Genomic DNA, 27,940 nt, shown 5'->3' on the forward strand with positions numbered 1-27,940 from the left:
AAATTGGACATAAAGCAGCTTTACAGAAATCAATAAAATCAGGATATAAACTGTGAATTTATAAATGTATCAATTTCTTATCAAATTAATAAACTACTTATGTAATTAATACATTTTCTGAACTAATTTATCTGGATTTTGTATTACTGAATAATACAGAAAATGAAAATGATCTTTATAAATTAAATTTAATTGTATTTTATTTAATAAAATAAATGTTGTTCAATTAAAATGCTTACTAAATAAAATGTAAGACGTTTTTATAGTTCACCCGGATGTTGTTATCTTTTGCTGTTATTCGGTTGTGTGTGGTTTTTTTTGTTTGTTTTTTTCCCCTAAAACGGCTTTGAAAGATTAAAAATCCACTCCATGGTTGTTGTCCTTGCTCGACCTCTGACCCTTCTCCAAATCTCTACTGGATTAGAGACAATAGCGCAGCATCCATAAGCCATGTGCTGTTTACTACTTAGCACTGCATGTCCTGTGTTGTGTCATTAGACTACTAGACTATGTGTCAAAAAAACTATTTGAAAATTAAAAATAGTTACACAAAAATGTTTTGTTTTCTCACGAATTAACAAAAACAGTATTTATGGAAATAGATGTAAATGCATGCAGAAGCCAATGTCATGCTTGGGGATGCTCCTGATATGAGGTGTGTGTGTGTGTGTGTGTGTGTGCAGGTGTGAAGGTGAATAAGCAATGCAGGGAATGTGACAGACGCTAAATTTACCTTTTGTTGTTCTATGTTCTCAAAGAGCACACACACACTTCCCTGTACAGCTCTTAGCTCAGAATGACATGTAACGTCTGTGATATAAACATGTTTATTTAACATGATTTCAGTTTTGTTCCCAAATTTTCTAAAATTCAGTATTTGTCTACCTTTGTATTTATCTCTCTATCTTCCTGTCTGTCTTTCTCTCTCTATCTTTCTGGCCACTTTCCTGCTTGCCCTGTTTTTCTGTCTTTCTGTCCATCTTATTCTCATTGCAGCCATCCATCCATCCATCTAACCCTATTTCTGTCTTACTGTCCACCTTTTATTCATAGCTCTCATAGAATTTTTTCATATTCATTCTTTCTATCTAGGGTTATTGTTAGTATATATGTGTTTGTCTGTCTTTGTCCATCTGTCTGTCAGCTACCTCAACACTTTCATTACTGCCTGCCTGCCTGTCTGTCTGTCTGTCTGTCTGTCTGTTTGTCCATCTGTCTGTCAGCTACCTCTACACTTTCATGTCTGTCTGTCTGTCTGTCTGTCTGTCTGTATGTCTCTCTGTCTTTGTTTGTCCATCTGTCTCTCTGTCTGCGACCTCTTGTGTTCAAAGCTAATGGGAGTTATGACGGATGCAGGAAAAATCTTGAGTAATCAGGAAATACCTGAAAACGAGTGTTAAGCAGCAACTTCCGTGTAATCTGCTGTAACTGGTCTTTAAGGAGTCGCCGTGCTGACGTCTCGTTTACGTCTCTGAGGAAGATGGATGCCAGCACATATACTCGTAATATAATAAGTGCTGTTGATGGTGCAGTTTTCAAATTCCTATCTTTTCCTCATTTGTAGAGGATCAGTCCGATTGCACAGCGTCAGTGTGCTGACAGATTATGCTGGCTATGCAGATGTGTCTGCTATGTTTATGCAATTAGGGGACGGTAATATCATAAAGGTAGTATAGCTGTGGTTAACGTTAATATGAGCATATTAAATTCCTGTAGTGAGTTTGGACGTAGACTGTAGTACATAAGAGCAATTTCAGCAAATCTGTTAAAAATTGGATGTGAATGATGAGATGGGTTGTGCAGATCACCGCTTAGGATTAGCACATTGTCCTTATGCTTCTGGAGTCCAGAACGGTCCTGAATACAAACCCGTGTCTTATTGACGTAACGTCTGGGCTGAAGGCCGATTAATTTTTAATTCTCTTCTCATGTATTATTTACTAAATTACTGTTTTAGCTAAAGTGGCATTATAGATTTGAAGCAGAAATGATCAGTTTTGTTAAATAAAAAAATGACTTAACAGCATATTTATTCTCCAGTAAGATAATTCTTTAAAACACCCGAGTTTCTGACTTCACACCTCTTTTATAGGTGATTTTATTTATGTCTCTGACATGTTCACTGTACTTTATGGGCTGTTCTAGGAAAAGAAAAAACGTGAAGACAATCCAAAAGCACATGTTATTTATGTTCAACATATTTTATACATAATTGCATATACATAGTGTACATACATACATACATACATACATACATACATACATACATACAAAAGCATTTAATATTCACTGCATTCTATGTTTTTATGCATTGCTATAAAATACAGCTGGATAAATATAAAAAATATATACATAAAATATTAACTATTTGGAATATAGAAAAATATATACAAACAATTATATGTTAACATAGTTATTTAAAAACAAAAAGAACTGATTTAGGAGAATAAACAAACAAATAAACCATGCAACAAACAAACAAATAAATAAAATAATACAATTTTAGAATAAAATATTGATTAAAAAACCACTTGAAAAAACAGCTTTAATTTCAATATAGATGACAATATAGCATAAGAATCCAAATTAATAGTTAGGAACAAAAAGAAATAAACAAATAAATAAAAATTAAATACCAATTTTCACAGTTACTACTTGGCTTCTAGGACCTACTACGATTGTTTTACCTAAATATAAAATACGGCAATTTAAATTTTCAAATTTCAAATAAAAAAAAAATCCATTTTTTTCTTCAGTGATCTTCCTCATTCGCCCGAATCGACTCATGCGAAGTATTCACTGGTTTCAGTTAGCATGAGGGGCTACTGGTTGTAAGCTTGCATATTATTTCAAGTTAATTTTGTGTGAGAGCGAATGTAGATCAAAGAAACAAATAATAAAAGAATAATAACTAAAACTTCATCACGTTTTGTGGGAATATTGTTATCTGAATTAATGCCAGCGGGAATCTAGCACTTTAGCTCACGGTTAATAAAAGTGCTGCAGCAAGAGAAATATTCCCTTATGAACTAATCTGAAACAATTTCTTTAATTTATGATGTTATTTTTATGCCCAAACCTAGAAATCATTATTATTGTTGTTATTCTCTTTCTCTCTCTTTTTTGTCTTTACAAGTTAACCAGGGACAAATATAAAGCAGATAAAATTCATCTCGGCTGAATAATTACATTTAATACGCCGCTGTATGGCGTGACGTCCCAGCTGGACTCTGACGAATACTTGCTGAACAGAAGGTACAATAAAGACGTTTTATAAGCTCATCTGCAACTTCATGAATTTTTAATTTTTAATGACCTTGCTTTTAGGCTGTAACTGTTGCTTTATAGAAAGCTAGGTATGTCCTTTTCAATATAACTCATCTGTCCAATTGATATAATTGTTTTTCTTTTCTTGAATAATTAATGGTAGAAAAAGACTTGCTTTTTTATGCTAGGGAAAACGTCTCAAGTGTAAAATTTGGTGAACCGTGGGTGTTATCAGTGTGGACATGTTCATATCCCCGAATTCCCCACCCCCACCATCACCACCACCACCACACACACACACACACACACACCCGAACACAGATATATATGCATACACACACACACAAACACAGATATATAATCACACAGATACCCACACAGACACACACATCTACACAGGAACACACACACATATATAAGCACAGATACCCCTAAGGACACACACACACACACACACACACAGATATTTACACACAGATGCCACCAAAGACACACATACCACTCAGGCACACACATAGATATATACACACAGATACCCCAAAGACACACACACACACACACACACAGATATATACACACAGATACTGACAAAGACACACATACCACACAGGCACACACACATATATACACACATATACCCCCAAAGAGACACACACACACACACACACACACACACACACACAGAGATACCCCACAGACACACACATACAGAGACAGACAGCAGCGAGACAGACAGAGACACACACATATACCCACAAAATCCTTCCCCCTCTTCACCTATCCGGCCTTTTCCTTTCCCTTTCTCCCTCACTTTCTCTTTCACCCAGCACACACTCTTTCCCGCACACATGCACACATGCCTACACACAATTTCTCTCCACTTGTGTTGGGACTTGTCTGAAGTGTGTGTAACTTTCAGTAACAGCTCTATCCTTTCTTGACTCTGCTCATGTGAAAGTGAAAGACTGAATGTGAATATTTCTACAATTCCCAATTTTCCCTCTTGCGCAAACACTCAAGAAACGAGGAAATATTTCTTAAAAAAACTCCAACCATGCTTCTACACACCTCCAATTTTCCATGTTTTATTTCTGTGTGTGTGTGTTTGTAAAAGACATGTCTGAACACAAGCCATGTAGACAGAGAGTCATTGAGAAAAAAAGTAAAGCAAATAGATTTAGAGGGAATGATGAAACTGGAAACAAATATGAAAATAGAATTTTGAAGAGGTGTGTGTGCTTGTGTGTGTGTGTTTGGGTGCATGCGTGTACTTCTGCATGTGTGATTGTCTAAAGTCACAATGACATTTCTGCTTTCCACAGTCCCTTTTGTTAAGTCACTTACTTATATATCACACTTGTGTTATACAACACACTGCATAATAGGTGTCGTCTTAGCACACACACACACGCACACACACACACACACACACACACAACACGTCTTTCTATTTGCTCCACTCTGTAGTGTTGTTATTCAACAGTTGTGAGGCAATGTGTCATATCCTCCACAGCATCCTCTCTCTCGCTCTCTCTCTCTCTCTCTCTCTCTCTCTCTCTCTCTCTCTCTCTCTCTCACTCTTTCTTTGACTAGCCAAAGCATGTCCTTGTATGTTTTATCCTCCATGAAAGGTGATTGACTAAGAGCAACAAAACTGGAAATGATCAGGCATGTGCAGAGCCAGAGAACGAAACGTTGAGTTTTATAACCAGAAGAAATTTTTGAAAACTCGATTATTTCTGGCTTTTTCTAGTGTCTTCCTTCCTTCCTTCCTTCCTTCCTTCCTTCCTTCCTTCCTTCCTTCTTCCTACCTACCTAACTTCAAGTCTATAGAGTCGTCTCTAGAGAACCGTCTGCGCAGATATTTCTTCTCTAAACTAAAGGATTGTAGTAATAATTGTTTTTCTCAAACAAAACAACCTTGTGCTTTACAAATGAGCTAGAAAATGTGTGCGGACACTGTGTGTGTGTGTGTGTGTGTGTGTGTGTGTGTGTGTGCTGTATACATGTAATGAAACCTATCTATTTTAGTTGTGAAACGTGTGTGAACAGGATCTTCAGATAGATTTCATTTTCATCCAAGACTGAAAAATGGACTTGTCTGAGTTTTCACTGATATGTTGTGGAATAATAAGTGCCAGCTGAGTAAATGTTTCTATTAGTGCTTGATAAATGATGAAATAAAGGCTCTTGTCGGTAGGGCTGTGTGCGTATAGGAGCGAGCTGCGTACTGAAGGAGGAAGTGAGCGCTTATTGATGAGGCTTACAGTCTGTCATTCACACAAACACCAATATGTTCCGTCCCACACACTCAGAGACGCACGGCTGTGCTCAGATGGCTGATTTGTCTGTTTCAAACCTGACACAAAACCAGCGGGTCTCACACAGCATGGGCTGTCATTTTATACACACACACACACACACACACACCCCACATCATGTTAACATCAAGACACTGGTAAAGTTGTAAAACCAAAAAACTTGTTTTCCTTCCTTCCTTCCTTCCTTCCTTCCTTCCTTCCTTCCTTCCTTCCTTCCTTCCTTTCTTTCTTTCTTTCTTTCTTTCTTTCTTTCTTTCTTTCTTTCTTTCTTTCTTTCTTTCTTTCTTTCTTTCGTTACTTGAATTGAGTGTGTGTGAGAGTGAGAGATTGGCACAAATTCAAGTTTTCCTGGCTTGATATCTGTTTCTTATGCCTGGGATTTGAGAGTCATGGAGCGTATCTGTGGGTCTTGTTAAAGTCAGTCATTTTGTTAAAGATTAATGGTTCTATTAATCTCTGCCATGCCGAAGGCTGTGACTCTAAACCAGCCTGGACTCATATTCTTTCCCATAATCTCGTTTCCTTGCTTTCTTCCACCATTTTCCTCTGCTTTGGGTGAAACAGCACCAGGTGAACGCTAGCAGCACTGACAGTCTGACCTTGGCCTACTGACCTACTTGGCTAATTAGACGGCTGAGCCTGTGCTTCTAGTGTGTGTCATTTGTGTGCTGTCTGAATTAAATTGTGTAGCAGTGTGGTGTTCTGCTTGTGTCTGTCGCTTCTAATTTTAGGTTCTTAATGCTTGCATTAATTTTCTAAATTGAATGATAATGCTGGTCTACCGCTTCTGTTAATTTAACAGAACGTTGAATTGCAGAACACTTAAGATTCGTGTTATCTGGTGCGCGCGCGCACACACACACACACACACACACACACACACACACACACACACATATCTTTTCTTTTCATGTCTTTCTTTATTTTATTTTATTTTTTCAATTTTTTATTCTGTTTATCTAGTACCTATAGTTTTTTGGAGCATCTGCTATATGTCTTGTGCTTATATAAAATAATATAAATTTGGTGATCTTCTGACCAATCACAATCAAGAAATCAACCTTGTTGCTGTAATATTGTCCATTTGTGTAGTAGCAGTGCAGCAATAATCATATATGATGTCATCATGATGAAAGCCAGGACCTTGTCTGAGTTAGTAAAGTAACTGAAATCAGTAAAGAGTTTTTCCTCTTCATTAGCATTCTTTACTCTAGCCATCCATGTTACAACAGGAAAGTACCAAAGATGAGACTCTGACACACACGCACACACACACACACACACACACACACACACACACACACACACACACTCTCCTTTCTCTGGAATGATCTCTCTTAAACTTTGTTGTCTAGTGAGTAGTTTCTGTGCTCTTTTTTCTCACCCACAGCCAATTTCTCGATGACATTTGCTGAGCAGTGACCTTCGCCATGCTGCGCTTTGAGACTCTCACTCTGAACTTTGCTGTCTGCGGAAAAAAACAACAACAACACAATTGTTATTCCAACAAGCTTTAAAAATGTAGTCCTGCCGATTCTCATCGGATATCGCTAAGGAGAGTCGTTTGAGAGCGGACACACAGGCTTTGCTTTCAGGTCGACTCACAATGTGACATTTTGCGTAGTCGGTTTGAAAGATGGTAATTAGTGGCACTTGGACGTTATTCACTTCTGTATCTAAATGTTTGAATGTGGAAACAAGCTGGGAAGCTGATTCTAGGTTAAAGCTTTCATATGTCAAGATCCAGTGGGGACCAAGAGTCTGAGACCACAGTTCAAATCTTTTTTTTTTTTTTTTTTTTTTGTTTATTTAAAATAGAAATAATTTAATAAATAATAATAATAAATTTAGAAATAAATTAAAAGTTTTAGAATTTCTTTTCAGTATTTAAAAAAGGATGCTATAAGATTTTAGGTCCCTATTTAAATGCAAGCAAATGTGTGATATTGACCAATTTGTACAAAACATCAGATTTTCCTTATGCCTGATCTCAGCTGTCGAAGATTACGATCAGATGACACTCTGTCGGATTTGTCCAAAAGTGGATCATGAGGTACAGGAGTCTGTGCCAGCTCTAGTGCACACTGACGTCAAAAAATACTATGCGAGAAGAGAATTCTTTCATTCAAGCTAGTGTTAAAAATATTATTTTTTTTTTGTATTGATGCAAAATAGAAGTATTTTTTTCAAAGGACTCTGACTTTAAACCCTACTTTTTTGACTGGTTGACTATAAGCTGGATAAACATTTTTTTCCTACATTTTAATAAGAAGGTGCTTGTAGGACATTCGTTGTATACCTCTGGGGCTGTTTGTATGTTCTTCTTGTGCTTCAGGGTTTTCCTGATGGCTCTCAGATTTTCTCCCTCATTCCAAAGACTTTGTATGCTTTGTATGCTGATCGGCATCTATAAATTCTCTGTAGTTTGTGAATAGATGCATGTGTGTGATCGTGACCTGCGATGGACTGGTACCTTATCCAGGGTGTCCCCTGTCTTGTGCCTTAAGTCTTATGGAACAGATTTTAGGTTCCCTTTGTCCCAGAGTAGGATAAGTGCAACAGAAAATGAATGGATGGATGGACTTGCACTCATTAGTGTAAAGTCAATTAATTTCTTCCCTGTAGGGTATAATCAGAAATGTAATTAGCAGATTAATAGATTACTAAATGAATCATTTTGTTTGGAGTGTAGAGAAAAAGCACCCACAAACACACACACACACACACACACACACACACACACACACACACACACACACATCACACAGCTCCTGTCATGCCACAGCCATAACATGATTACATGCCTTTTTGGATTAATGGCAGCTTGTCCAGAGACAGAAACAGAAAGTGCTTTCTCAGAGATCCTCACACATTTTTTACAAACTACTGTACAGTACGTCATCGTTTAGGTGAAGGCACTCGCTGTAACCTTTGATCCACTAAATTCCTCACACAGATGCTGGACGCAGCATCAACATGCATCATCACTCCTCACAGCGTGTCCGAGAGTTCCATGCTGCTGCACGCTAGGGTGATGGTCTTGCACTGTTTTCTCGCCACTTTATCAATCAATAACTGTCAAGTAGTTGTTGGTGATTGATACATAAAATGGTTATCTGATGAAATCCAGTTTCTTGGATGCATTAGTAGACATCTCACTAATAAAGCATTTATAAGGCCTCTAAATATAATATTAGATAGTAAGATTGCATTTAAAAAAAAAAATTTAAGAACAAAAGAGTTTTGGGAATTATATATTTTTTGTTGGGAATTGAATTCAATATCTTTTTGATCTGTGACCATCTGGACCACATTTGTAAGCTATTCACTTTGTTGCGTACGAGTGCTCCAGTACTGCAGGTGGTGCTGTTACAATTTTGTAATAGCTTTGTCAACTTTAGGAAGACTGCTGCTGTGAAGGTCATCGCTCTTTAATTGAATCTCCTGAACGAAATGAACGCTCGATAACTGACTTGGTCATATAGTGTTTGTTTCAGGAGTTAGCACAGCTATTATGTGCGCTATACACTTAGCCTCTCCATAACATCTACTTGCTTTGTGATCATATCGTATTGTTATTCTAGGTCTTAATATTGTTAACGGCTGTACAGTTCCTTGACAAAAGTCTTTTTGCTTATCTATTTTGTAACACCTGCTATTAACCTGACTTTTAATTAATCAATTGGTGTTAGAAATAGCTCATATGAAAAGCTAAAACCCTCCCAAATGATGTTTAATGCACTGAAATAAATTAGCTTCACTGAAAAAAAGATTTATCATTTACTCAAGACAGAAAGGTCAAATTTTGGCAAGACAAAAGTTTTGTCGTCTATACAGAAATTTACTGCAAATACAAAAATATGTCAGCAAATTAAGTAGTGGTGCTGTGAGATCCAAATTTAATATCTTGTATGACTTCCATGAGCTTGAAGGACTGCATCCATGCGGTTTGGCAAGGATTCATACAATTTATTGATGAAGTCACTGGTCACTGATTCGATCATGGAGGCCATTTCGAGACAGAATCCGACAAACTGTTCTGGTTGACACAAGGGACTTCAGGTGACCAGGTCTCGTGGAGCTCTGCTGCAGTGGAAAATGGGCTGGCCTTGGATTTTTGAGCCAACAAACGGTCCTCTCGAGCAGTTGTCTTGCGGGGTCTGCCTGACCTGGGCTTGTCCAAAACGTCTCCAGTCTCTTCAAATCTTTTCTTTATCCTCTGTACCTGACGCTGAGACACACTGAAGGTGTCTGCCACATCAGCAGTCGATCTGGTCTTCAGCCTCTTGACAATCAAAACTTTAGTCTCAGGGTGAATCTTAGGCATGTTTGCAGAGGTCTAGTTGCAATTGATGTGAAGGTCTTGTGTACTGGGGAGCTTTTTTACACACCTGAGACCTAATTGATCCATTATTAGTCACAGGTGAAGCTCATATGACAAGGCGACAACACTTATGTCTTTGCAAAAATTGACTCAATGGGCTTTCGTTTTGCACTGAAACATTATTTCAAAAGCTGTTGGGATTAAAATGAGCAATTTCTTGTTGCGGCACTTCAGGTCAATTTGTACACAAGCGACAAGACTTTTGGCAGGGACTGTATGTGGACTTGTCTTTAACCCTTTGTGTTGGTTATGTAATTAACTCACAGAAGACCACTTTTTCTATTTTGGGATCATAACTATAACCGTTATGGCTGTAAATATTTATTATATTGATCTCTGTTTCCATTTTTACATCTCCATAAAATAAACCCTTATCCGTAATGGCTCTTATTGACCTCTGGAAAAAGGATCTTTTGGGTTTCCATGGTAACTCATTAGTTTTATTCTCACTTAACAGTTTTTTCTCCGTGCCTATCGTGTCTACTAATCACATTCACCATGATTAGACTGCCCATGTGTTTCTAGAGAATTATGCACCTGTCTTCAACCACAGAGGCGATTCAAACAGGATTTGTTCCACAGCCCCAGAAAGCCATTCATCTGTTCATCGAGCTGTATCTGATGTTTATGGTGTCTTCCAGGCAGCAATGAATTTTAGGTGTTATAGTGAGACTAGCCTGTAGGTGTTGATGATGATGATGATGATGATGATGATGATGATGAGGAGGAGGAGGAGGAGGAGGAGGAGGAGTGAGTAAAGATTTCCAAAATTGTTAATGTTGGTATATTTGGTTAAAGTGATAGCAAAATTGTGAAAACTTACTGCACTCCATATCTTTGTAGCATAGTCTGCATTTTCTTCAGCTCACTTTTCCCCTACAAACAGAATAAGGAGCAAGCAGAAGCTGAAGACCGACCATGTTGATTAAGCATTCATGGCACTATTAATGTACAGCTGCACCCTGTAGCGCTAATCCAATAAATGCTGCATGATTTGACTATCAGAGAAATCGTTTCTCTCGCACATATTCGCCACGTGCCTGGCTCTCCCAGTGTAATGGACTGCGTGTATGGATTTTCTGATTTATACGATTGCAGGGGACGTGTGGGTGGGTGGGACGCAAAAGCGTCTCCATCGGCGTTCTGGGTCTGGCCATCAAGCCTGGAAATGTCAGTGGATACATAACTGAAATCGGATTGGAAGAATGAAGGACGCATGTGTTTTTTGGTAGTTGTATAAACTACAATCCATCTAAACACATTCACTACAGTATGTTTAAGTTTCTTTTCTCATTTAGAAGCTTACAAGAACCTGTTCTCAGGCTATAATCGGTGTAATTACTTCACTCCTTAGTACTTATCTGGTTACTATGACAAACCAGTCTGGTTCTAACTTCAGTATCATTCTCCTAGTGACAATTAGCAAGTGTAATTTGTGCTACAGTGAAAATTGGGGTCACCTTTATTGTGTTTACAGGATAAAGGAAGATTACGGCTTGTGGTTGATGCTAAGTATCCTTAAGAGCCTTTTCTTAGAAATTCCCAACACGTCTCAGGAAAATGTTGATAAGTTCTGACAATTTTATACTATTTCCATTAGCTGTTTGCTTTTACATGATCTATTTCAAGCCATAAAATCAATACTCTAACCCACAGTTCCAGTGCAGGTGTGGTGACTGAGCCGATACTTTAAAACCGAAGAACCTGTGAGAACCCTTTTAAAATGACATTCTTTTCATGTGTTTTAGGCGGACATGGATACGATCGAAGAGTTTTATGACATAGCATCCACGGCGATACAGCAGACAAGGGGACATGTGGTCTTCATAGCAGAGAAAATTTTAATTCTCTTCAATTCGATTTGAATTGATTATATTTTAGTCATTGTAAATTTAGAGGATTATTCTCATGCCTAGATATTATACATGGCAAGACAGATTGGACCACACATGTGTTGTGTGTGTGTTTGTCTGTGCGTGTGTGTGTGTGTGTGTAGGCGAGTTGTTATAGCTTGTATGTTCAAATGTCCCAGATGACCAAAGGATTGTAAAATCTGACAGTTTTTATCTTGTGTGGATGTTTGGTGACATTTGGCTGGTCCCTGTGAGAGAAACTTGACTTTTTTTTTTTTTTAAAGGCTAGTAAAAAAAAATCATAATAACAAAGAGAGAGCCCACTTTTTTATTTTAGTTGGTTGCTAATGTTACGATTAGGTTCTGTGAAGGTCTAGGCATACGATTAATTAAGTCCATTTATTATTGTTGTTGGAACATACGGCAAGCATATGTGTTTTCTGGTATTTCAAATCCTTGCCTTTTCTCTTTCACTCTTTTAAAGCTGTCTTCATGCCTTATTATAAGTGCTGTCCTCAAAACAGGAACAAAATATTTCATGCCTCATTTAGCCAGTTAATTTTCCCCAGTGGAAAATACCATACAAATATTATACAAAACATTCAGAATGTCCTCAGCTTTTGTAGTATCTGTTTGTCTTCTGGATTTGTGGATCATTAATTAAATAAAGATCATCCCCTACTAAAAAACACGCTGTTTGAATGAATAATTAAACGGCGTGTTAAAACCATTAGAGTTAATCAGTAGCGTTTCAGAGGTAGCTCCTGGCGGTTTGTGTCTGACTGGCTCCATTTATAAGGAGTCTGAGAGAAGTTTTGACTTTGTCATTCACATTAACTCGCCATGTTCAGAGTGTGTCAGTATGTGTTTGGGTTGACTCTTGCCAAAGAAGGTTAAAACTGAGTGCCATTAGTGTGACAGACAGTGGCCGGTTTGATAAATGTCAAATGTGTAAAGAAGTGCTGAAGTGTTAGATGCTTTCATAGAATCGGCATCTGCGGTGTGTTGAAGGGATGATGATGAAGAAAGAAAGACACCGGGGAAGTTGCATGTACAGTATGCATGTATTTTTTGCTATCTTTTAAATGCAATGCAAGCACAGAACATCACACATTAGAAACACGGATAATGAACATTATTCATTGTTATTTGTTAGAATCCCTTAGTCTGTATTAATACTAGCTTCGGATATGAAATTATCTTGGTTTATTGACTAGTTTTTTGACTTGTCAGTTCACAGGACTGTGCAGAACACTAACTGTGACTTGTGGTGGTCAACACTGATGTCCGCCTCTGTTGTCAAATATTACCACTTAAATGTTTCACATCTTGGTTTGGTTTGAAAGACAGAGATGTTACATCATACCCAATACATATAATTACTGAATGTTACTCGAGTGATATATTAGTACAGCCAACATGAGAGTTTTATTAATCACCAGGATTACTAATAGCCCCGTGATCAATCAGCTTCGACTCACTCTGCTATGCACAAAGTAAAGTAAGCACAAAATCAATTCCTTCATTTTTTTTGATTAAGGAAAGTCTTTTCTGTCAGGTTTAGTCATGTCGACATGAAAGTCAGACTTTCCGGCAGGCTTGGCGGTAGCACAGTAGGTTAAAGAAATACACTTAAAAATTTTCTCTTAATTTAACATAAGCTTTTTTCCAAAGCGAGTCTTGCATGCTGTGACAGAACAGTTAAAAAAGTGCTTAACAGGTCAAGGTGAGACAGGTAAGTTGTCTTAACCAACGGAACTGATCTCTTTTTACCAGTGCCCATGTTCAGCATTAAATTTCTTTGCCATGTCACATTCCATATTGGTGCTTAATGGCTCATATGAAAGCAGACACGTAGATTTTAGAAGTACTTCTAAGTGTTTTATAGTAAATTAGCCCATATTACACATTTTACAGTCTAGAGAGAGCAGAGTGTCAATGATCTTAAAATATCAGCTCGCACAGTGTTCAGTGTCAATTAGAAGACCAGAGTAGCCTGAATAACTAATGGATTTTATATAAAAAAAATGGTAATGGGAATGAGGATATCCAATATCCAATATCCAAAGTACTCATTCCAGTATCAACCAAAATTCATGGTAATTTTACTTAGAACCTATTTTTCTATTTTTGCAGAAAGTACGTAATAGAAGTGAGCAAATGATAATTGTTAGTCATATGACAATATTTAAGGTTGTTTTTTTGTCTCATTCTTTTATCCTCAGACATTACATATTTCCAGCATGTGGCTGGAAATTTGAGGGGAAGGAAACTCTCCATTTGCCAGTCACAATCTTTCCAGAGTGAACCTGACTTTGGTGGGAGGTCAGAGGTTAAGAAGGTTTAACACTGGTTTTCTTTATTTCTTTTTTTTTTTTTTTTTTTTTTCTTTTTAAGTATCTGATGCCTGCTGTTTCAGGCAAACAAAAAAACACCTGCAGCTTGGAAATGAAGCTTCATCAACACCTTCCCAGGAAGCACTTGTGCTCGCCAACCGTAATAATGGGCTGCTGCTCTGTCTGAGCAATTCCCTGCTGATTTGCATTATGATAGCTACATTACAAGTTGCTTATTCACAGTGATTACACTCCTTGACCAGATGGTTATTAAAGTGCTGGAGATGTTTTCTCTTTTTTAACGTTGGACATTTGAGTGAGGGTATGACCAGTTGTTGACTGATGCATAACTTTTGCAGCACCTTTTAGTGGTTGCTCTTTAGCAAACAGAGAGGTTGGTGAAACCTTATGATGTAGCCAACAATCAACCCACTCTGCCAGATTGGCTCTCTCTGTGGGCCAGGGAGCACGAAACTGGGTTGCAGTCTGTTGTGGAAATGGTGGTCCACTGTGAACAGGTTGGTTCCCCATGTGCGGAACCTTCTGTGGCTGGTACTCTAGATATTTGTGGATCACAATACAGATATGGGGTGATGTGTCATAATAGGTATGAAGCTTGAATTGAATATTAGTGAATGGAACCTAGCACTTGATAAATACTCCATTTTTAAAATTCTTTTATTTTAAAATTTTATTCTTTTCTAAACGAATCATTTATGGTACTCGTAAAGCTAGCTGCTTATCTGGCCCTTTCTAAGAAAGGAATTTTATGCAGCTGGACCGTCACAAATTTTACTTGAGTACCTCGACATTAGAAAGTTTTAGTGTGGATAGTTGTTTGGAGGGAATTAAAGAATAAAATAGTGGGCTTGTAAATGAGGAACGTAAATGAACCGTATCTAAGTGCTTCTGCCTCTGTGTGACAGCATTTTGCATTTGCGGTCCCTGTGGACTACTGGAATACAAATTTAGTGCTCTAATACACCTGATTCAACTCATCAGCTAATTATCAAGCTCGACATGGGCTACATCCAGTGTGCTGAAGCAAGAGAAATGCTAAACGTTGTGGCATATTTAGAAAGAACATGTAAAGAGTAAAAAGAGTTAAAAAAAAAAAAAAAAAAAGGCTTTGTATGCGATGTAAACTTGTAAACTTGGATGTAGTGCTGAAAAACAAGACAAAGAGACAAAGAGCAAAGCACATTGATGTCTGGTTTATTACATCGAGCAGGTGGTGGTAAAAGCACTTCAACTAAAAGAACAAGGATGTCGAGCTCTAATGTGATTAGGGGGAGAGAGAGCGAGAGAAAGAGAAAGAATATGGATGGATGAGGATCCTCCCTTTTTCTGTATTCGCTTTTGGAAATTCAATTACCTCTTCTGTCCTGACAGGCTTTGACTCGGAGCCAAGTTTGCCTCAATAAAGCTCGGGAACAGACAGCATGAACTGATGGCCTCTTCTTGCTTCAGCCCTCATGTGCCTTTGAGTGCCTTTCAAATGAATCTGTGCACACTCATGGCTCGTAGCTGCACAATGTTGAAGCACAGCCAAAAACTGTTTTCCTGTGAAAGGCTTTTGTACGTGTGGGGTTTGGACACAAAGTCTTTTGTAGCGTAATTAGTTGTTGTTTTCTCATTCTCCATTTCACCATAAAATCCCATTATCAGAACATGAGCCATGATCTGACTTAGACGCAACAATTTCTTTAAATCGGCCAACGTACGGAGTCATATAGATATTTGTTTTGACATGTTTTAATCACTTATGCAACTTTTTTGCAGATTTCTGAACATGTATACAAATAACCAAATATGATCATATTTTAAAGAGTTTTTTTTTTTATACTAACAGAACAAATAAGGTTCATGCTGAAATGATTTACAGTCCCATTTGTTTTTGAGTTATTGAGGTTTGGATTAAACATGTTCATTTGGAGTTAAAGCCATGAATATATTGTTAGAAGTCAATGATAAATCCCTGCAACAAAACTGAAAAAAAGAAAACAGAAAAAAGAAACCCCAGTTTTAATTCGTGTCATTTTAGAAACAACTGGCCTACAATTTAGGATTATGTCTGCTATAGCTAAAAGAATATCGATCATGCTTTTAGTTTTGTAGCAAGCCAAGCCCTTAGACAGAGACAGCGCTCCTCCTGAGAGACTTCATAAATAATTAAAACTGCATCATCAATCTAAAAGACGGCCCGTAAACAGTATGATTAAATTAGGTGAGCTCATGGAGGTTGTGTGGTTTATTTTGTCATGTTACTCTTTAGTTGGAGGTCAGATGCAGGGTCTGGGGAAAAAAGATAAATAGGAAATACCATATTGTCTTTGTAATATATATGTATATATATACGTATATATATATGTATATATATACCAGCTGTATAGTGTAATATTAGAATAATGGGGTTCTTCAACATTCTCAAGGTCTTGAGATCTAACAGATTTGTTCCAAAAGTAATCTAACACTACAGTAACTAGTTTTAACTTTCTAAGCATATGTGTAAAATCCAATTCAAAATTGAATTATGTCTTTTTTTTCTGGAAAAAAAAGCTGTTTAAAATTCAGTAGGTTTGTCAACAGGTAAACCAAGCCCTTAAGGAATCCTTAAGAATAGTGATTGATTGATTGGTTAATTGCTTTATTGGAATGCATGCTTTCTGAAAAGCCCTGGTGAAGCTACAGCTCAACAAAGCCTGGCAGCAACTCCACTGCAGGCAAATGAACGTCGAGTTCAAACCAGCCTCCTAACCTGCTTTGAATATTTAGGAGATACATCTAATCCCACAAGAGCTATAAAAAATACTGCAATGCTGTGGAGAGAATATTTCATTTATCAGAGCGAGGCAGAATGTGATTGGTTTGCATCAGGGTATGTTGCATACAGAGCGAAGGCTTTTCATCTTTTCAGCCCTGCTTTAACTCGATGCTTTAACCATATTGCCACCAGTAGCTGCAAATTCCAGTGCTTGGTATTACGCCTAATTAAATATGGATTAGGCTTGGGACGATTGATGATAGCACAGGGAATTGCCGATAGATTTTTAACTATCATGTTGGCTATCAAGTCAGGCGATTTATATGTTTGTTGGAAAACGTGATGTCTGCAGCAGCGAGATCGCCGAAAATATATTACGTTGTGTCTCATAATGTGTTTCCTTTTTGCCTATTTTATAGTCATGTACAAACTTGAAAATAGAAAAAATGCTGTCTGCCGTCAGAACAGAGCAACAAAACATCTTTCTCTGATCTGATCTTCTCTTGTACGTTCTTCCAAACAGATAAATCTGTGAAAGTCTTAACATGAAGAGAAACAGAGAATTTAAACAACATGCGCTTTCAATTTCTACTGCTATTGCTACTCTTCACCATGTATCACATACAAATGTTGTTTATTTAATGTTATAATGAGCTTAGTTTCAACCAATCACTGGTTCTGTTTATTTACAGTCCCGGCTGTAGTACTGCAGCATTTTCGACCTTGATAATGGATAACTAAGCAAAAAAAATCAAACAAAATCTCCAATGCTAGTTTTTGCAGTTGCAGCCAACTCATAACCAGCTTCTGAAATGTTTCTGCTGTAATGAGGTATCATGTATATGTAATAAGTTATAAAAATGCATAGCCGCACACCCACCGTTTCTTACCTCAGAGACAATTGAGTGAGGGGTTGTTCAGTGATGGCATATACAGTACAAGTGAAGGCTATGGAATGATAGACATAATTTCACAAGCCTAATTTTTTTTTTCCTTTGGCCATTTTTCAGTGTACAACTATATTTGTGTACTTTAGTGTGATTATGGATTTTAAGGTTCTGCATGTAAGAAGTAAAACACAATAATCACAATAAATTAAGAAAATGATCAATTATGGAGTATTTACTGTCCTATAATACCAACCTGGGGGGGCACGGTGGCTTAGTGGTTAGCACGTTCACCTCACACCTCCAGGGTCGGGGTTCGATTCCCGCCTCCACCTTGTGTGTGTGGAGTTTGCATGTTCTCCCCGTGCCTCGGGGGTTTCCTCCGGGTACTCCGGTTTCCTCCCCCGGTCCAAAGACATGCATGGTAGGTTGATTGGCATCTCTGGAAAATTGTCCGTAGTCTGTGATTGAATGAGAGTGTGTGTATGCCCTGTGATGGGTTGGCACTCCATCCAGGGTGTATCCTGCCTTGATGCCCAATGAAGCCTGAGATAGGCACAGGCTCCCCGTGACCCGAGGTAGTTCGGATAAGCGTTAGAAAATGAATGAATGAATGAATGAATGAATGAATGATACCAACCACAGCGTGAATGACATGGTTTTTAACTGTTTGTTACATTTAATGTTGTGAATCATCTGAGAAACAAGTTAGTTGTAGACCATTATCACTTACGTACAGTGAAAAAGAACAAAATAAATGTTTGTGATGTCAATGAGAAATCAGAAAGCTAAAACTCCTCTTTACTAAAGACTTTCCAATATTGGAAAACTTACTGGCCGTTACAAAGCACTGACGCTCGAGACTCCTTCCTCCAATGTTAAATAAACATGTCCTTATAGAAAAAAGCAAATCAACAAATATTGATTGTAGTAGTTTTTTAAATAAAAACACATTGTTTAAAATTTGTTTAATATGCAGTGTCCGCTGTAAATGAGCTGTCCTTGTGAATGAGTTGTAATAACAAAGCTTCTGTAATAGACGCTGAATCCGCAGTTTCCGACCAATCAGATTCGAGAGATCAAACATCCTGTAGTAGTATTTGAGGCTAGAGCTATGCCCTAAAGTGTTTTTTTTCTCGTAGCGTTTTTATCTCATAGCGTTTTCTTCATTCTGATGTTATATCTGCATGTGTTACAGATATTGTCTCTCAGGATGGAACCGTTTGGAGAGTCATGAAGTCATTTTCTGAGCTACACAAAGTGAGAAATTTGACTCTTGACTCTGTGGGATATTCCACCGTAGGAAAATAAGTCCCCACTTGTGTCGTTAACCCACTATTTGAATATGCTCAGATGCTTATTTCGTGTATATTTGCTCTCAGCCTAACCCATCTTTTTGACAAGAGCTTTAAGGACGTTCTATATTTGTATCTCTGTCTTTAGAGAGCTTATGTGCCACATCTGCAGAGTTATGGCACAGCCATAACAACCAATCCAATAAAAACCCCAAAAAACCAATATCAAGACCTCTGGTTGGTTGTAAAAGCCATCCTGTTATCTGCTTGTCTGTCTGGTAGCGTTAGTCTTGATTTCATCAAGCCTTTACGCTTGCTTTTCTTGCTGGATGTGGCCACACGTCTCTTTATACCTCTCCTGGACAGGCAGATTTAAAGAACAGGATTGAAGACATGCTGTATCTTTTTTCATTTCCTTTCACCTGAGAATCCCGTGAAGAATCAATTTCCGCAACTGCTGGAGGGTTTTGACTTCAGCATGCCAGACTTTTCCCTTACCGCCTCAATTGTTGTTCTGCCAAATACCCCAAAGAGCATTATGTTTGAGCTTTGGCATCAGGACCGTAGTGTGTTTGTGCATGTGTGTGTGGTGGCACACAGTAATCCTTGAGGGCACACAGCCCATGGTGCTCGTGGCATATATGCATTTTTGAGCCAAACTCCACTCCGCACTCCTCGCTCGTCTATTTCTTTTTCTTCATTTGCCCACTTACCCTCTTCAGTCTGGTGATTACATAAGTGCTGGAGCTCTTTCTCCTGGCTAGTGGGAGGATAATTGAAAAGGAGAGTCTGGATGAAAGTGAATTTTTTTTTTTTTTCCTTTTTATTCAGTTCTTTGAGTTCAGCGTAATAGCAGAAGACGACACCCAGAGCAGGGAAATGATCCACAGTGAGTGGGTTGGAAGAGAAGGAAATGGGCCCAGGCTTTTAAAACAAGCTTGTGGAGGAAAGTAGGTATGTGCTGATATTAAATGCTCACATAATAACAATAAGTACCTATCCACTTTTATTGCTGTATGATGAAATGAACCTTGGCAAAAAGCATCACTGGCAATCAGAGCTTGTACTTGCCTTTGTTGATGGGCTTAAACACGGTGCTTGCATCAATTTGGCAAATGCTACTATAGATGAAAATGCTTGATAAGCTGCCTTTTAAATAGGACAGGATTTCTATCTTTTGACCAAATGAGGCTCAGAGATACTGCGAATTTAGGCAGCTACCTTCTAAAAAAAAAAAAATTTAATCAAACTAAGAATGTTATCATGATCGGGTGTGATGACGACAAAATAGCTGTATTTTGTAACATGCTGCAATTGCGAAATGTGACGAGATAGAACTTCAACTGGGGGAATATTTTGAGGCAAAACAGACCTGCGGTTGTTGTATATTTAGGAGACTGTGACTTCAAATCCCAGTTGGAATTTATCAAGCGATTACGTTACTGTCAATCAGAGCTGCACCAGCCAGTCGTCAGCATCCGTGGCCTCATGGATGTGGAAGAGGGCAGAGTTTCAGAAGAAGTGTAATGTCGTCTTTTTTTAAAAAGCTACAAAGGCTTAGCCTCAAGATCCTTCAATAAAAAAACCCTTCTCACTACTTACAATTGTACTAAACATTTGCTGTAATACTGTGACAACATATCATGCAGCTAGACTACACTCCTATAGCGTCTAGAGCTCGTCATGAAGATTTTCAGCCATCTCCTGCTGTGCTGCTGTCAATGTGCTGCTGGTGAAATAAGGTGCAATTCAATTTCTTTTTTGAGAATCCAGTGTCCTCGCACAGGCTTCACCAGATACAGTATTTATGACACACACCGTGGGGTGCATGCATGCGTGTGATTTGTATATAAGCATTTTTCTCTCGGTCTGTGGCACTTTCATAAAACATTATACATATCTGCACATAAGCTTCAGCTTTGTAGTCTGGCTCTGAGATTAAGGTCAGGCCAAACACGCTGCTTTGTACGCTGTCTCTTTTTACTGATAACGATGGAAAGCAGTAGCGTGCAGTAGCGATAAGAGAAATGCACGTCTGGACAGTGTGTATAACATTAAACGTTTTTCTTTGCAGGCTTATTTTTAAAGATAAACCCATTAGAAAATCCATTATATTAGCCTTTTCACTTGCAGCCTTTTGAGCTGTCACTTCTAAGCATCTGAATGCTGACGCAGGCAAATAGGGTCACAAGGACATTGATAAAAGGATGAGAGATGCTGTCTGATGGATCAGATGATACAGTATGTCTCTTGTTTTTTTCCCCCTCCGTTTTTCACCGTTCTAAATGAATTTACACTTTATAGATTACCTATAAATCAAACTCAAGTTTGCACTATATCCTAAACTGGACACATCTTCATTTATAGGCATGTTACCTGTAACCCAATCCAAAGTTATGCACGTATAGAGAGAGAGGTTTAATACAAACATTACCACAACAACAACACTTATGCTACTTGTGATAATGAATTTAAATTATTTACATCTCAGCACAAAACAAAACAAAATGGTGAAATGTCTTCATTTAGTTTCTGTTACTACTATTAATAAAATAGTATTAGTAATATTATTAGTAATATTAGTAATAAAATAATATTAGTAAAAAAAAAAAAAGTTAGTTTGTGTGATTTCTGATTAATTTTATATGCTGAACTTAACTGAGGTCAGTTATTCTGCATCTGTCTCCAAAGATTTGCCAGTCTGATCTCACAATTATTTTAATAATCAAAATTAACATCTATTTATCTCTTCTTGTTATTGTTATAAGTTCACATGTTCCGAGAGTTAAAATAATCCACTTTATAAAGGTTCAACTGGGCAGCAAGTTCATTCTGATTGGCCTCAGTTGATTTTCAGTAATTCAGATTTAATTGTACATTTGAGTAAAGCGTTTTAATTTTTTTTGTCTATTTTTTGTTAATTATGACTAAAATCAGCAAGAAGTTCCCTTGTCACAATTGTTAAAACCTTAGGAGAGCAATTTATGACGTCCGGGAACATGCCAACTCAGAACAAAGTAGAGTGATTATTTATTCAGGACAATCTAGAGACATAAAGGCTATGAGCATGGGTTGAGTCACACTGCAAACCACAGAGTAAATGCTTTTTTTTTTTTTTTCTTTTTTTGCAAGCATTTGTTGCTAATTGAAACCTTTCCCTTGCAAATGATTTCACTGGCTGTGAAACTCTGTGCAGAAGACATTTTTATTTAGACACGATTACAATTTGAATGTCTAAAATACATGTCTGACATGAATCAGAAGGAGAGAAGTATCTAGTTTATATATTAGCAATATTAGCAGGCCGGTTTTTCTGCCGATCCATTCCCCAAACAACTCACTGTGTCTGCACCAAGCAAGAAAATCTGCTTCAATAGTCAAATTATAGTCTAAGGTCTTGTTTTCATGTCTTTTTTGTTTAGCTCAACTTTTTTTTTATATCTCCAGAAACTGAAACGATGATGATGGTGAGGATGATGGTTCTTTTATTGTATGAATTACTGTTTGGTTATAAGATTCTGTGTTTTCTGTACAAGCACATTGCTATCTTGTTTGGTTTTTGCACCTGAAACAAGTTTTCAAGGTTTTCATTTAACTGCAAGTCATATTCTGTAAATTACAGTGTTTTAAAAAGAAAAAAAGAAGATATTTCTTAAATGAAGCCTACACTGTGGATTTCATCTTGCGTGAGTGTTCCATCTAGAATTTTTAGAAGCTTACACACATAATTTGATCCTTATTTTGGCGTGTTCATTTTTTTTTTTTCTTTAATTATTTTATTATTAACTGGGTCACTGAAGCACTTGCACAATTTTCTAAACTTTCAGGTTATCAAGTAAATTTCAGATTGTTGCAACTGTGTTTACATTGTTTTTTAAGTTGTGGAAGCTCTGGTATTTTTGACCCAGTTTTTTACTATTACAGCTTTTTTTTTATAACACATTTGTTAGCACCTTGAAATAAGCACCAGGCCACGTAAATGAAGCTTGCTGCCAAAAACAGTCATCCTTTATATTGCTAGAAGAGGAGAAGAGGATAATTACTAAGAAGAGCTAAAATACAGAAATGTTAAAAGACTAGGGGTTAACGTTGTATCTTCAGCAGGGTATTATTACTGAAAGTTATAGCTGCGTGCTAATGAATACACACTGCCATTTCTCACAGACAATTAGAGTGGAATATTAAATTGGATGGCATTTTCACAGAAATGAAGGTCAATATTGCTGCTTCTGATTGGTCTTCCTCAATAGCGGTTTAATGAAACCAGCAGCGAGAGTAGCCAGTGCAGATTTGGGGCTTATTGAGAAAGCAGGGAAAGAGCTTGTCCTTAAACGTGACGTATCTTTAGAAATGCACGGGCATAAATTATTCTGACAAATTTCAGTTGTGAGTGTATTAATCACCAAGCATCACGAAAGAGAACACTCAACTTGATCAAGTGTAATTAGAGTGCGTCCATGCTCCATTGCGTGACTGCGTGTATATATATATGCGTGTGTGTGTGTGTGTGTTTGCATTTATATGCATGTGATGCCTTTCCTTTCATGTTGACACAACAGGATTAGAATTGTGACGGCAGCAGGCAGGGGCGCGTTTAATTGAAGAGCATCGAGAAGGATTTGGACATCGTCTGAAGTCAAGCAGCATGAAAGCCTAAGATATAAGTGAGAGAAAATGAGACCACGAGTGGGATTGCACAGGAGAGAGAGAAAAAGAAAGAACGAAAGAGGACTCATTTGGAAGATAATAGACAGCACCGGAGCCAGCCATGCAAAATGATTGCGCTCATCCCGCTGCTCCACAGTGTACCAAAGCTAATTGGGCTAAAAACGCTTTTTAATTTTTTGTTTATGCTCATGCAGAGCAGTTGGACAACCACAGGGATGATAATGTTTATGGCTCCATTTATTGGAAAAATACAACTGAGGACTGAGTAAACCAGGGATTTAGCCTTTTTGCAAAGTGGGTCTCTATATTTTCTGACTGTTATACAACTATAAAGGGAGCAGCGAAGACAGAAACAGGTGTCAAGCAATCAATTCTATGTGTCCCTATGGTTCTATAAGCAATATATAAATATATATAAAACTTTCATGAGATTTTTTTGTTGTTGTTGCTCCTCTATAATTGTTTTCATGTGCAAAAATTTTGTAATTTATACATGTGGATCGATTCTAATTACTACTCGAATCTACTTATTTGATTTAAAAACAAAAGGGGTTGTCACCAAATGCTGACTTTTTCATTATTTCATTATTTCACTTTTCATTATTTTAGAAGCCATCATTTGCTTGACAGCATTTACTGTATTTGCATGTTTATGTGACCTCTGCACAGCACGCTTCTGTTATCCTTGATTGTGTGTTTCTATAGAGTCGACAGCATCATCACACTGTGAAAATTTCCGTAGCTGAAAGTTTTCAGGTTAAGTTAAGCATGGAGAGTTCACACATGGCTCTTCCACAGTCAGAATCAGAACATTGTTAGAAACCTCGACCCAACAGATGGGCATTTAACCTTCTAGAAAGTCACCTGTGTGGCACCCGTTCGTCCACGGAAAAGAAATGAAACAGACCCAACAACCCATTTACTCATCAGAAGTGTTTAATCCTCTAGAGGTCCAGATGTTTGTCGGTTATTACAGAAGACGAGTTATTTTATGGTTTTCGATTCATTTATTTTAGATTGTGTTCAAATTAGCTACTGCGTAAACCCAACTATTGAACAGTAACAAAACTTAGTGGGCCAAACCTCCATTATGCAAATGAAACAGCTGTTGCTAGAGGAGCCCAGAGGCCCATCACGAGGTACAAAGCAAGCTTTCAGCCATCTCCCATCATACCAACACTCCAGTACTAACAGAAGCTTTTGACATTTTTCTGTTCCTTACCTGCCTTGTTTATTCCTCTACCACCAACCTCTCCAAATGGTCATTTGGCTGCCTATCAGAACTCCATTGCTTTGATTGGAATGTCAGATCCAATCAAAGCATCAGTCCAGTCCCATTATAGATATCAGTAATGCACTTTCCACTCACACACATACTCTCTCTCTCTCCTGGTTCATTTTTCCCTCTCATAATTAACCATATGCCGTGTGCTAACAGGAGGACAAGCTTGCCATTAAAGGGGACTAATTAAACTCAAAGACAGGAAGGAAATCGGTGTGTAACTTAATGAAGATGACGAGAGGGGTGGTTATGACACATTTGAAGTGTCTGATCATGGCTTTGTCGGATGTGTGAGGTGATAGTTCTCCACACATTGATCACGAGCGAACACAGGACTAACGACGAAAGGCACAAAGATTCCGTTCTGCGGACCATCGTTTGCACAAAGTATTAAGACATCAATCAGCTCATTGATCTGTGTGTCCTGGAAATGTCAGCAAATGATCTACATCGATCGCCATGACATATATAGTGACTTGGATTATTGGCTGTTTTTGGCTGCTTTTTTTTACTTTTGGTGCTGTGATCAGTCTCGTGGAAAACAGACACTGCCGACGGCTACTGGTGCTGAACGGAAGTGCTTTCAGTCGAACAACAAAACCTCACTTCTGATGTCCTATTTCTGACTGTATGCCCACCGCATTTCTTTTGAAAAATCAGACTTATTCTTCACTACTGCAGCACAATTCCCTGAAGAAAAACCTTAGTGGAGATGTCATTTCTTTTTTTTCCTCTAATTCCTCTTTTATTTGCTCTGTCGCTTTTCTCTTGCTAACAATGCTTGTATTCAATATATGAACCTTTCTGTGGGACTTCCTCAGAACTTAAGAATTCACAATGGGCCATATACTTATGCACAACCAAGCAGACAAAGTTCTTTCTTTTAACTCAATTGTCCTTTATAGTTCGAATTAATTCTCCTTCAGCTTGGGAGAAATTTGACCTACAGGGTAGCTGTTCTGTGTAAACCCCAAGTACCTTTTCGGATCATTCTGATTGTGACCGAGTACCAAAAGCCTGAACTGTTGCAGAATAGGAAAAGCTATTACATTTTTCTGGTGACAAAAGTTTCTGCCACTTTTTGTTACGTATTTAACAATGGACATCACATCACAAAGCAGCTTTAAAGAAATCTGGCTGTAGATCTTCGGTTAGAGGATTTCGGCTACAATCCAGAGTGGCTTACATTTTATCTCTTTTTTTTTTTTTATACAACTGAGCAATTGAGGGTTAAGGGCCTTGCTCAGGGGCCCAGCAGTGGCAGCTTGGTGGACGTAGGAATCAAACTCACAACCTTCCGATTGGTAGCCCAACAACTTAACCTCTAGGCTACCACATCCCTGTTATATACCTACACATCATGTTATATCCGATGTATAATGTAAATTATTCATAGTTATATTCAGACCTGATGACCTTTATGGCCATTTATACCCAACATATGCCCATGTTTTGTCTTGATTTAATGCACAGACTCAACACACAGAGCATGTTTTGAATTTACCAGAACTAAAATAAACATATATTCCCCTGGACAATTTGTTTTTGTCTGACTTTTTTAAGCACTTTGCTAAAAAACAAAAAAAAAACAAAAAAAAAATATAGATGGTAAATAAACTGGAGCTCATTTCTGACATAGTATCTCAAACTAGTTTCTGATCTGATGAGCTGCCTTTATATGATTGGCTTCAGCAGAGGATTTGCTTCAGAAGCTGAACTGGTTCTTGTAGAAAAAGAAGGATGCTTTTTAAATGTCATACATTTATCAACTCTGAAGGAACTGAAATACTTTATTTGGTGTGCATCCTTATCATTGTCTGCCATTTGATGGCCCCTGATGTAGAGCCCTAATGAGCCAAGAAAAAATAATTTAAGAACATGAGGAAGAACCCTTGAAATCTTAATGTGGAATCAATCCGTTTCTGGGTGACGACGAATTAGTCACATCCACATAAGGCCGTGAACAGCAGGAGAAAATGAGACACAGCTCTTGTATTTGCTCCTCCACCTTCTCCTGACTCATTTTGTTATCAAATCGTCGCTGTCAGGCGGAATCCTTGTATCTCCAAAACTGTTATTTTTCAGGAAGTTAAAAAAACGCCGTACCTTATCTGCAGTGCACAGGGTTTAGTCCGCGTTACAGTGGATTGTCTTGCGCTAAATTCCTGTCCTCAGACGAGCACCAGAACTAGCGGGGGTCAAGATTTTTTCTTCTTTGAGCCCAGTGTTTTGAAGACATTTACCTCAGAAGACGTGTTGATTCGTTGCGACTCTTCTTGAGGAGAAATATGCCGTGAAGCTCTCCCGCTGAGTGAGGAAGAGGTGGACAGTTGAAGTGTCCAATGGAGTTATGAGATTTGCGCTCAAGCTATTTTCAAGACTTTAGATTGATTAATAACTTGTAAAAATAACAGACCCACGTGGGGACTGACCAATAGCATCGATATGTGAAAAAATATGAAATTGACAAAATTTGGACATACAAGGTTTCCGCCCGACAGCGACGAAATATACATTCCATGCATAGTGTTTAAGCTGCTGTGATAAGTGAATTTCATCACTGTGGGGTCAATAAAGCTTATCTTTTTTTATATTATTATATCTTATCTTATCTTTATCGCTATTTATGATTAGTTGCAGCTTGATGTGAAGCTTCAGTGTCACCCTACACATCACTATTCTCCTGAATTTTTACTCTGCAGGTAAAGTGTGTATGTAGACGTGTGTATTATTCTTATTCAGCAGCAGTTACCTGGCTTCACTTGTAAACATTATGTCAGGTTTCCCTAAAGCCCCCTGGCGCAGATGGTCCATGATGTCCTGCTCTGTTGCTCTCTGCTCGTTCAGCAAAACTCATCTCCATAAACCAGATGCCTTCACTAG

At 37.9% G+C, this 27,940-nt stretch overlaps 1 protein-coding gene across 2 annotated transcripts in view; it reads left to right on the top strand.

Moving 5' to 3' along the window:
• The window catches only part of zgc:158464 (uncharacterized protein LOC791139 homolog), a 124,748-nt gene that overhangs the window by 33,466 nt on the left and 63,342 nt on the right, over positions 1 to 27,940 (top strand). The gene's annotated exons all lie outside the window — the stretch shown is intronic.

Source organism: Tachysurus vachellii, chromosome 9 (assembly GCF_030014155.1).
Source record: "Tachysurus vachellii isolate PV-2020 chromosome 9, HZAU_Pvac_v1, whole genome shotgun sequence".
In the NCBI taxonomy this organism is placed as follows: domain Eukaryota; kingdom Metazoa; phylum Chordata; class Actinopteri; order Siluriformes; family Bagridae; genus Tachysurus; species Tachysurus vachellii.